The sequence below is a fragment of the Lotus japonicus genome, chromosome 3, assembly GCF_012489685.1.
Source record: "Lotus japonicus ecotype B-129 chromosome 3, LjGifu_v1.2".
Lineage (NCBI taxonomy): Eukaryota > Viridiplantae > Streptophyta > Magnoliopsida > Fabales > Fabaceae > Lotus > Lotus japonicus.
In genome coordinates this window covers 90,993,020-91,004,988 of record NC_080043.1, presented here as the reverse complement: position 1 = coordinate 91,004,988, position 11,969 = coordinate 90,993,020, and positions in this window count along the sequence as shown.

Below are 11,969 nucleotides of genomic sequence, written 5' to 3'. Positions count from 1 at the left end.
GTATATTTACTCATAAAATCATTAGAAAAACTATGAACAATGTACTTAAATCATATATGAAATGTTATTTTCTTATTATATTTGACATTAAAGCAATTCTATGCTAAAATGTTCTTTCCCGTAGGAGCTTTTTGCCTTGTAATTTGAACAAAATAAAATAAAAATAAACAATATTGTTATGTACAGGGACGGATGCAAGTTATATAGTATGAGGGCAAGTGCCCTCACTTATTTTTAGGAAAAACATTAAAAAAAATTGAGTAGTAAAAGTATGTGGTTTTTTATGAGATCTTTAATAAAAAAATGTTCTCACTTATGTCTCACATTGCTATATGTCATCACTTGTGTCCCACATTGCTAAACGCTTTCACTTGAGTAGTAAAAGTATATGGTTTATTATGGTCCATTTGTAAAAAAATGTCATCACTTCTAATAGTATATGTTAATTTTTTTACGAATTTATATGTATATGTATATATTGCCCTCACTACATTAAATTTATGGATCTGTCCCTTGTTATGTAGAACATGTTTAATATGAAGTTACATAGTAAAATAATGACATCTTATTAAAAATTATTTTTCTGTTAATTTTACATGAATTTTCATGTAAAATGTTCCTCCCCATGGGAACTCTTAACCCTATAGTTTAACTTAAACAAAAATACACTATATATGTATTAATGTTTTCTAATCTCCGCACTACTCATTTTAATCATCATATTCTCATGCCTTTACATTTATTTCCTATTAAAACTTTCGAAAAGTTATAAAAAAAAGTAATGACATTACATTGATTTTTTATTTACAACTCATAGAAATTAGATTTTCGATCTATCAGTTCAAACAATCACTTTTTATCCTTGCATTGCACGAAGAACTTTTTCTTGTGCTTAAGACATGTTCAATACCATATTTTCAAATACTAAATGATATACTTAATGAGAGATATATAATGTTACATAATGTGTCCCTGTAATTTAATTTCCTTCTATTTATAGTTCATCTCGTCCTAGTACTAAGTAACTACTATAATAACATCTAACTAACGTAGCAGTCCCTGATTAATTTCCCCTTCTGTTACATCCTTACATGAGTTTGAAAATTTAAGTAAACACACTTCTCTTAGGTGGTAAATGAAAACAATATAGAAACAACCGTGTAGTCCGCAGCTAATAAGAAACTCTGCCAAATTCATCAAAAACCCATCAAATCTCTGTGTGTCCATGGTAGCTTTGTGGACCCTCAGCACCACATCAACTCCCGTTTCCTGAAATTAACATTAAATAAAAATAAGATAAATTAAGAAAAAATCAAGAAATAAACAACCTAAATCCTAATCAAATCTAAAATTTAAAAAGGTAATAATTAAAGATAGATAAAAACTATCAAAATGTAGCAAATCACAATTAAAACTCATAAAATCATGAATTAAATAAAAATCCGAAAATTCAATAAAGACACCATAAAAATTGATTAATAACCTCAAAATAAATCTAAAATAAAATAAAAGATCCAAGATAAAATCAAGAAATAAATAACATAAATCCTAATCAAATCTAAAATTTAAAAAGGTACTAATTAAAGATAGATAAAAACTACCAAAATCTAGCAAATCACAATAAAAATTCATAAAATCCTGAATTAAATAAAAATCCGAAAGTTCAATAAAAATACGATAAAAACTAATTAATACTCTCAAAATAAAATAAAATACCCAAGGAAAATCAAGAAATAAAAAACTTAAATCCTAATCAAATCTAAAATTTAAAAAGGTCAACATGTGCACATATTCAAGCCATGGTTAGCATAAAGATACATGAAATTTAAGAGTTGTACATAGACGTCCTTTTATGCACATAGAAAGTTAGAATTAGTATGGATGTAAATAGATGTGTAATCGGAATGAGGAATTTACAAAAATTGCAGAAAGCATGCAAACTATTGGTTCTTCAAAGAACTTATTACCATCAAGAGCTAAGGCAAGGATGCTACTTTGCATTCCTGCAATATGATATTTAATTAGTCAAGTAACATTTACTACTACAGGCATTTGATGGATGAAAATTCATAAAACTTAAAAGATGTCTTAAAAGAAATTGTTAAAAAGGGTTCACATAAGGATAATCACAGAAAACAAATCCAATCAGGGTATAACCAAGTATAAACAATGACAAAAGAAAATCAATAGCCAGGAAACAGATAGTAACTCCAAAGGGATTAACAAACTCAGTGTTTGAGCAATTGGTGCCCCAGATGCAAGAGCCGCCACCAATAATGATAGTGGGAGCAAATATGGTTTCATAATTTGACAAATATGAGGAAAGAAGCTGCAAAGACTTAACAGTAAGTGAAAGGCAGATTCATAAAATCACAGAAATATTGTGAATTAAATAGATTGTTCCTGAGGCAAAAGGTAAAGAAAAAGAAGATGTTACGTTTGCATGCTATTTGGCCTTGGCTCATTGTTCGCAGAGTCTGATACATGACATTATTTAAAATTTTCAGAGTGTAACACGTGTCAAAATAGGAGAAGGATTTACTTATACATGCCCATATTTAGTTATTTGCATCAGATTCATAATTCTAAGATCCAAAATCAACACAAATTAGTAGCTATATGATTCATTCTCCTTACCCACATTCCCTTTCCATTAAGCTCATTAATTGTGTTAAGGCTTGCTTCCCACTAAGAAAAAGTTCAAGTATCAGTTATGAAGCCAAACTAAATATAACTTATGAGTTATAATGATGCAGCTATGGGTACAACTAATACCCATGCATGTGACAGGGATAAGGATGCAGTTATGGAATAAAGCAAAATAAAAGAGACTATAGCTATGTCTAAATGCGATTTACAATTGACAAAAAAAAAAATTAATTAATAAGAAAAATAACAAAATCTGGAATTGAAAGCAAACATATGAATAAGTATCTTACCTAAATCTCATTTCCTTAACTGGGATCCTTGGTCAAATTCGTTGGACATCCCTTCTTCTGAAAGAGTTTCTCTGTCTTCATGATGCTGACATTGTAGATGAAGTTTTGGCAGCCAAAACTGGAAGACAATGATGAAATTAAATAAACTTGCAATGGGAGGGATAAAAGCATGTAAGTCTGCTATCAATTGGCCGATTAAGTACATTCAGAATAAATGTTGCATAAGAGGAAGCATCACGACATTAGTTTATTTAAGAGATATGGAAGCATCACAGAAACCACCAACAAATGCTAAAGCATATATGAAATTAAACAAAACAATCACAAAATAGGGAACAAAGAACAAATTAAGAGAAAATTAAAGGCCATAGCTTTTAGGAATTGAATCAACAATACCAAATATAGTGCACACTAATTAAATCAATCAAATTCAGCAACAAAAAATAACCTTTAGGAAGTGAAGCATAAACATTTATGCCAAACACTTACACAATTATCAACACCACATAAAGCAAGTTGCATACTCGAGTTATCTTCCTCATTTTTCCTCCATGCCAACCGGTTCACAGTAGAGATATGTAGGGGAGGAGATGGCTCATGCAGTATTAGTAAGAAGTAATTTAGGTAAACCTTAGATAAATAAGGCAAATCTTTTAAGATTTTATTATTTTATGAAAAAGTTTCTCATATTTAAAATTAACTTTAAAAAATCGGTTTCAAGATTTGTTATGGAAATAAATTTTAGGTGAAGAAAAAATTTATTTTTAGAGTATTAATTAAATTTTATGTTATTTTTATTGAATTTTTGAATTTTTATTTAATTAAATATTTTATGAGTTTTCATTGTGATTTGGTAGTTTTTATTAATTAATTTTTAAGGTATTTTTATTGAATTTTTAGTTTTTTATTTAATCTAGGTAAATCTTAGATAATTATGGCATATATTTTAAATTTTTAATATTTTATGAAAAAAAATTCAGATTTAAAATTACCTTTAAAAAATCCTAATCAAATCTAAAATTTAAAAAGGTACTAAATAAATGTAGATAAAAACTATCAAAATCTAGCAAATAAATACCATAAATATTAATTGATACTCTAAAAATAAATCAAAAATAAATTAGATAAAATCAAGAAATAAACAACCTAAATCCTTATCAAATCTAAAATTTAAAAATGTATTTTTTATGAGAATTTACCTGTAATGGGACCATTATAATTCTTCACCTGATTCGTGACAGCACTTGCATGTGCTCATCAATTTTCTAACAACACTGCCAACATTTTGCCACCACCAAATACGTCTTCATATTAAGGGTCAAAACTCAAAACTATGTTCTGCATTGAACCGACCATGCGTACAGTAACATTATTTCTTCTTGTCTCATGAGATTAGAGCCATTATAAGACCCACCAAACCACATAATTTTGAACATAACAACAGCATCTGAGGAACATGGAGGAAAAAAATGACAATGGAAGATCCTTGTCCGAAACCCCCATTTGGGCTGTGGCAACTGTCATCAGTCTTTTGGTTCCTTCTAGTTTCTTGTTCCATGGCACATTGACAAAATTGTTTAAGGTACACACAAGTATATTATATCATTTGCTTTCTCTTCACTGATTTTCTCACATTCATAGATTTCTAATTTTCTTATAAATAAATTTTAGGTGAAGAAAAAGTTTATTTTTAGAGTATTAATTAAATTTTATGTTATTTTTATTGAATTTTCGAATTTTTATTTAATTAAGGATTTTATGAGTTTTTATTATGATTTGGTAGTTTTTATTAATTAATTTTTAAGGTATTTTTATTGAATTTTTAGTTTTTTATTTAATCAAGGTAAATCTTAGATAATTAGGGCAAATCTTTTAAATTTTCAACATTTTATGAAAAAAAATTCAGATCTAAAATTACCTTTAAAAAATCCTAATCAAATCTAAAATTTAAAAAGGTACCAAATAAATATAGATAAAAACTACAAAAATCTAGCAAATCACAATAAAAACTCATAAAATCTTGAATTAATTAAAAATCCGAAAATTTTCAATAAAAATACCATAAAAATTAATTAATACTCTAAAATTAAATCAAAAATAAATTAAGATAAAATCAAGAAATAAACAATCTAAATCCTAATCAAATCTAAAATTTAAAAATGTACTTTTTATGAGAATTAACCTGAGAATGACACGTGAAATTTTTTTTATGAGAATTAACGTGAGAATGACACGTAACCAAGAATTAACGTGTGAACGACACGTCACTAAATCAGCCTGATGGGAGTTCTTCTTTTCTAATATAATATTGATAAAATTTAAAAATGTTCTAAATAAATATAGATAAAAAATATCAAAATCTAGCAAATCACAATAAAAACTCATAAAATCCGAAATTAATTAAAAATCCGAAAATTCAATAAAAATACCATAAAAAGTAATTAATACTCTAAAAATAAATAATAATATAAATTAAGATAAAATACAAAAATAAACAACATAAACCCTAATCAAATCTAAAATTTAAAAATGTACTAAATAAAAATAGATAAAAACTATCAAAATCTAGCAAATCACAATAAAAACTCATAAAATCCGGAATTAATTAAAAATCCGAAAATTCAATAAAAATACCATTAAAATTAATTAATACTCTAAAAATAAATCAAAAATAAATTAAGATAAAATCAAGAAATAAAAAACCTAAATCCTAATCAAATCTAAAATTTAAAAATGTATTTTTTTATTAAGGAGAAATAAGGTAAGTAAAAATCAGGGCACATGTAGCAAGTGGGGCCAAGGAGAAAGAGCTTACATGTAAAATATTATGTGAGAATTAATCTGGGAGCGACACGTCACTAACTTAGCCTGAGAGCGACACGTCATGCTAGAAGTTGTTCTTTTCTAATATATATAGATATAGATTTGAAATCCGTCTACTTTAGCGACGAAATGTTTTCCATCTCAAAAACATAAAAATAATAAAGGGAGACGAAAGATCGGTATTGTGAGAAGAACGCGAACCCTGAACCAGGAATGCAGAGCCGCGAATCATGTGCCACCGCCGTCGTAGCATCAGAAGCCAGAGAGAGCATCGGGATAGGTTGATTGGTGACCTATTCTCCATCGCGTGAAGCCACAGGGGGTTTCAGGAGAACTAGGCAACCAAATTGGAATGGGTACTGGTGGTGATATCTAGGTAAAGGAAAAGCTTAATTATCTGAATTTTTGTTTTTGTTTTATCTTATTGGTTTTATTTTTACTTGGTGAGCATGAATAGTCTGGTACCATGAAGAAGGATAATATCAAGATTCAAGAGAGCACATGGAAAGTGAACTGTCAAGTCTACCTTGCTGGTGAGCTTGTTTTCGTAATAGATTTTTCATTCAGTATTAGTTAAGTTTCAACTAGTTCACTGTTGATAGTTCTATTTCCAGCCTATATATATATATATATATATATATATATATATATATATATATATATATATATATATCCCTGGTTCAATTTTTACTCTGTTTGATTATTGCCTATGTTTAAGATGTATTTAGTTTTGTGTAATTATCTGTTTTTGAGCATTTAAATGTGTCGTAAAAATCTGTGGGCATAATATTTCCTATAGCTGCCATCTGACTACTGCTATCCTGCTGTAGTCTTTTGGGGCCAGCTTGTCTGCATTAGAGAAGTTGTCATCTGATATTTAATGATCTCATTTCTCATATTTGTGATTTTGTTAAGTATGCAATCCTTAAAAATGACCATTCTTCCATGATAGTTGGTGGTCCATGAAAACCTGTTGACGGGGTTGATCTTCTAATGATGATAACTATTTGAAGCATGGATATAAAAAATCAAGAAGTAAGAAGCAACCAAGCTTTCAGATATGAAGAAAACCGTACCTTTTTAATCACGTTCAGCAAACCAGATTCCTTATGAAAATGACGTTCCGACTCTGTAAATGATTTTGACAAAAAAAGGACTCTTTAAATGGCGTAATATAGGGAATTTAATATGAATAACAACCATAATAAATATAGTGAACAATATACACTACTACATTTAGCAACATTTAATTATTCACACTACTAAAATATTTAGTAAATACAGTGTCGTAACATTTTTGAAATTAAATGTAGCCTATTGTGCTCATTTGAAAACAAATTCCTCTTTGTCGTCCAAAGTTTTCAGAAGATCCCATTTCTTTGCTTTTTATTTTTTTCATTTTCTCCTTCTCATGTTTGCAAAAACCTTTGATTTTGTATTCGATTTCCTTTTCCCATTTGATTTCATTTTGGATTTCTTTGATTTTTAAACTATCATTTTCAGTTAGGGCAAATTGTACATGAATAATCTAGGTGAAAACAAATTCAATCAGTTCCTAATTTCATCAATTAAATAAATTGGCATGAGAAGCTGCAGTGTTGGTGCTTAACTTTCATGGACTTGTGGCTTCGGCAGGAAATAGCACTGCTAACCAGAGCATGGAGCATGGTGATTGGTGATAGTTGCCATTGATAGTTCAAGCAAGGTATACGTAATTGTTAGTTTTAGCTTCTTTATTTATGCATCTTGTAGTAATAGTCATAGACTCATAGTTGTCTTCTACTACTTGTTAGAATCAGGATTATTATAGCTTAGTTACAATTATTGTAGAAAAATATATTATTTTAACATTTCCTGCAGCTGCGTGCTGATAGCACCTAACTTGATTACTTGAATTATGTTTGTCAACAGTTGTACCGAAATGGATATAATTGAATTGTGGGGTTTAGTTTATTATTTCTATTTGTACACATATAAGAGTTAATATCAATTCCTATTTCTAAATTTCTAGTAATTGGTGAATCAAAGAAATAACACAGGCTCATTCTTGCGAATTTATGCATGATTCATTGAGATGTAATATACATCTGCTTTAGCATTAGGTATGCTTGTAATAGTGATGGAGGATCCTTTTTTCCTCAGTTTTCTATAGTAAATGAGTAAATGAGTCAAACTGAAAAAGTGGAAAGTTTTGTCTAAGATGAAGTGGATATTGGGCATTTACTATCTACCATCTTAAGTTTATGTCAAACGATAATGAGTATGACTTCAGTGTCTACTTATAATCTGATGTTATGATGATAACTAGGAATTTCTGGGTACTGCCTGCTTGTCACAAAGTTTCATCTTTATTTTGGGTCTCTCTGTATCAAAAGGACTTGTTTTTATTATGGGTCACTCTTCCTTCTTTTTGGTCCCTTCTTTTGCATGAGAAGCCAAGTATGGTTCACAATTTTTTCTTACTTTTGCATGCTTAAATTTACTCATAACCTTTGGAGTTTGAGCCATTGCTTCAGGCTGTGAGAAATCATAATTCATATATAGTGCATTAGTTTGGATGCTGCTCACAAATTTCTCCCAAAAAATGGCATACAGGGCAAAGTACGATTCAATTCTGTTTGTCTTTATTTTCTTTATTTGGTGGTATATATTATGATTAATTAGTAGCGTTGCCTTGTTATTCCAGTTCTAATCTAAAGAGTAGCAGGGGAATCCTAATTTGGCACCCAATCCACCCAATTTCGCACCCTACCCAAAAATTAAAAAATCCAAAATACCCTTCCCTTCAAAATAACATTTTCCCCCTCCCCTGGTAAAACACATTATCGGGTTTTCAAGCCCTGGGTTCTTAAAACCGGAATATTTATAACACATTACTGGGATTTCAAGTTCCTGTAAGTGTTTGAGTTTGTGTTTTGGAAATTGCAAAACCGGGAACTCATAAAATTTTTGCTTCCGGTTTCAAGAACTCTTCTATATTGGGAACTATAGCTCTCGAAACGTTATACAGGGAAATGCGTTCCGGGTTTTAGACCCCGGAAGCAAATAGTCTGAATTATGTTTCGGGTTTTATTTTCCAGAACATTAAGTTACCACACTTTTCGTGTTTTCAGAACCCAATAATAAACTTTAAGTGAGGGCATTATAGTATTTTACTACATTAAGTGGGGTGTCAAATTGAGTGTTGGGGGTGGGACCTTGGGAAAAATAGCCGAAAGCAAAAAACCAACTATGGCAAGTCGTCAACTATGGCAAGTCGTCATAGCAGCGAATAGCATAAATTAGCAGTGAGTCCTTAGAGTGCTATGCAATAGCCCTATAGCTTTGCAAAACCTAAGTGATATTCAAAACCATAGTACCTAAAAAAAATTTAAAATAGGCATAATCTGGTAGAGTTCTCAATCTGTAAACCCTAAGCAGAGCTGGAAGATAAGGAAGAAGAAATAAGGGAAAATACCAAAAACTGATCAAGGCTCATTCAATTCCCATTAATCCTGAAAAGGGAAATACAGTGGTTTTTTTTTTTGTCAAAAAATACATTTGGTTTTTTTTTGGTCGAAAAATACATTGGTTTTTAACGACTTCAGATTGTATCTCATCTAATAATAAGCCGACAAGTGGCCCAATTCTTTTTTTGTCAATGGCCCAATTCTTAAATGAAGATAAAGCTTTCCTCTGTTTGGAACTGTTGTTTCTCCGTTTGGAGCGGCCCATGGGGCCTTTCATCTATGAAATCTCAACCCATTTGACCAAAAAAAAATGAAGATAAATCCTGACTTCTTTAATTAGTTAGCATTAAGGTTTGACAAAAAAAAGGGTTAATATTAAGGAAAGGAGAGACTCTAGTCTCTAAAATGGGCTGGAAGTCTAGTCTCACGCTTGGGCCTCTTAATGCCTGAAGGCCCATTTGTATCATAATCTTATGCAAAACTTTAATTAGCTGACGTCTTATTTTTTTTATTTAATATGGTATGGTTAATTGGATTTTTGGCCAAAAAGGCCTAGTTATTTACTCATTTTTTTTTACATAAATAAGACTAATAATTTTACTCAAATGAAGATGAGTAAATAACTAGGCCTTTTATGCTATTCGCTACAAACGTTTGAGCATCTTCTCCACTTTGTATATGGTATGGTTAATCTGCTACAAACGTTTCTCTAAACATGTTTCAAAGAGAAGTTAGTGCTTGTGCATTGCACGGGCGTGCATTGCATAGGCGTCCTGACTAGCTTTTGATTTTGTTCAGCCTATTCTAGTTGTTCTTAATTTACTTTCTTGATATCCATTTCATCTCATTTTTTTTTTTCTATCTCAATTCATATAATAAAGGAAGAGATGAAGAAGAACAATAATAAATTGAACAAGAATAATACCATGCACAAAGCTAAATATCATTGTATATTACATGCATAGAATATAGAAGAAAAGAAAGAGGAAAGTGAAGAAGGAAATTACCCGATCGAGTTTCACTTCACTTGGATGAGTTGGATCACTCCTTGTTCCTCGGTGGTTGAAACTTGCAAGCAAGCAAAAGATGAAAAAATTGCAGTAATGAAATTCAAATTGTAACATGGAAAATTTGAAGAAACATAATTATATACACGACACAATATCAAAAAATTACGTCACCGACATGGTATTTTTATTTTTTGAAATTCCGACATTGTTAATTGCTAACCAAGTTAGAATAATTAAAAAAAATTAAATAATCAAAATGCATGCTAAAATAAAAATGTAACAAAAAAGGCTTAATCGCACTTTTGGTCCCCCACGAATGCTATATGTGCTATTGTGGTCCCCAAACTTCAAAAATCTCATAACCCATCCCCAACGTTAATCTCTGTTAACACTTTTGGTCCCTCCTTACTTTTCCATCCAAAAACTAACGTTTTTCACTGACGTGGCTTTTTTAATAATATTTTAATTGATAGAAAATAATATTTTAAGCATTAAATTTTTTTAAAAAAAAACAAGTCTTTCATCTCTTTCTTTTACAATTTCAGATCTGAAAGCATTTGGTTTAGTTTCAAAGCTTCATCATCATCTTCAACCACAACTCACATGGAAACCGCCACTTCACCCACCTCAGTCCCGCGCCAGCCCTCCCTCCGCCTTAGATGACACGCTGGGCTGTCACCCCACTCGTCACCTCCACGAGATCGAAGACAGGGGCGTCTTCCACCACCACACCATCCGGTTTCAGACCGTCATCTGTTTCCAGGTGAGTTGATGACGGACATGGGTTTGGACATGGTTGCCTTGGTGGTGTGGGTTTGGGAACTTGCCTTCAGATCTGAAATTTTTTAAGGTAATGAGAGATCTACAATGAGCTTTCTTCTTCTTCTTTCAATCTTCGTTTTGTCCCCTTCCAATTTCTGGATTCGCAAAGCTCTCTTCATCCTCTTCCTATTCCGGCTTTCAATTCTTCATTTTCTACAACAATGGAGGATTACAAACGCTGCAAAGTAGGGATTTGAGGTAGGGATTTTGTTGGAATCAAGTGTTAGAGTCAAGTCTCACATTGGAGAAGTCAAGGTAAGAGGGAGAGTTTATAAGGAGATGGCGGTGCAAGGTGGATAGCTTCCGCAGACGGGAGGACCATGGGTGATGTGGTTGAGGGACTCACACTTGAGGGGGAGATTATTGGAATCAAGTGTCAGAGTCAAGTCCCACATCGAAGAAGTCAAGGTAAGAGGGAGAGTTTATAAGGAGATTGACCCATGAGCCTAATGCCTTAAGGTTTTGGGTGAAATATGTGGTGTCCAATCCACTTTGGTGTGCTCATGTAAGCCCAATGTGATGATCCCCAGGTTTATCCTCTTGCGGCCCAACAAGTGGTATCAGAGCCGACGGTTCGTGGGACCATGACGGCTCCTTGTGTCGAAAGTCTTCCTAGCAGTGTGGCTAGACGACGGGTTCCGTTGGCAGCGAACGGCGGTGCAAGGTGGATAGCTTCCGCAGACGGGAGAACCATGGGTGATGTGGTTGAGGGACTCACACTTGAGGGGGAGATTGTTGGAATCAAGTGTTAGAGTAAAGTCTCACGTCGGAGAAGTCAAGGCAAGAGGGAGAGTTTATAAGGAGATGTGACCCTTAAACCTAATGTCTTAAGGCTTTGGGTTAAGATGTGGTGTCCAAGATCTCCTTGGTGTTTCCCCTCGGCCTTGCCCCATGGGTCCTCGCCATGACTCTCCCCAACAGATTTA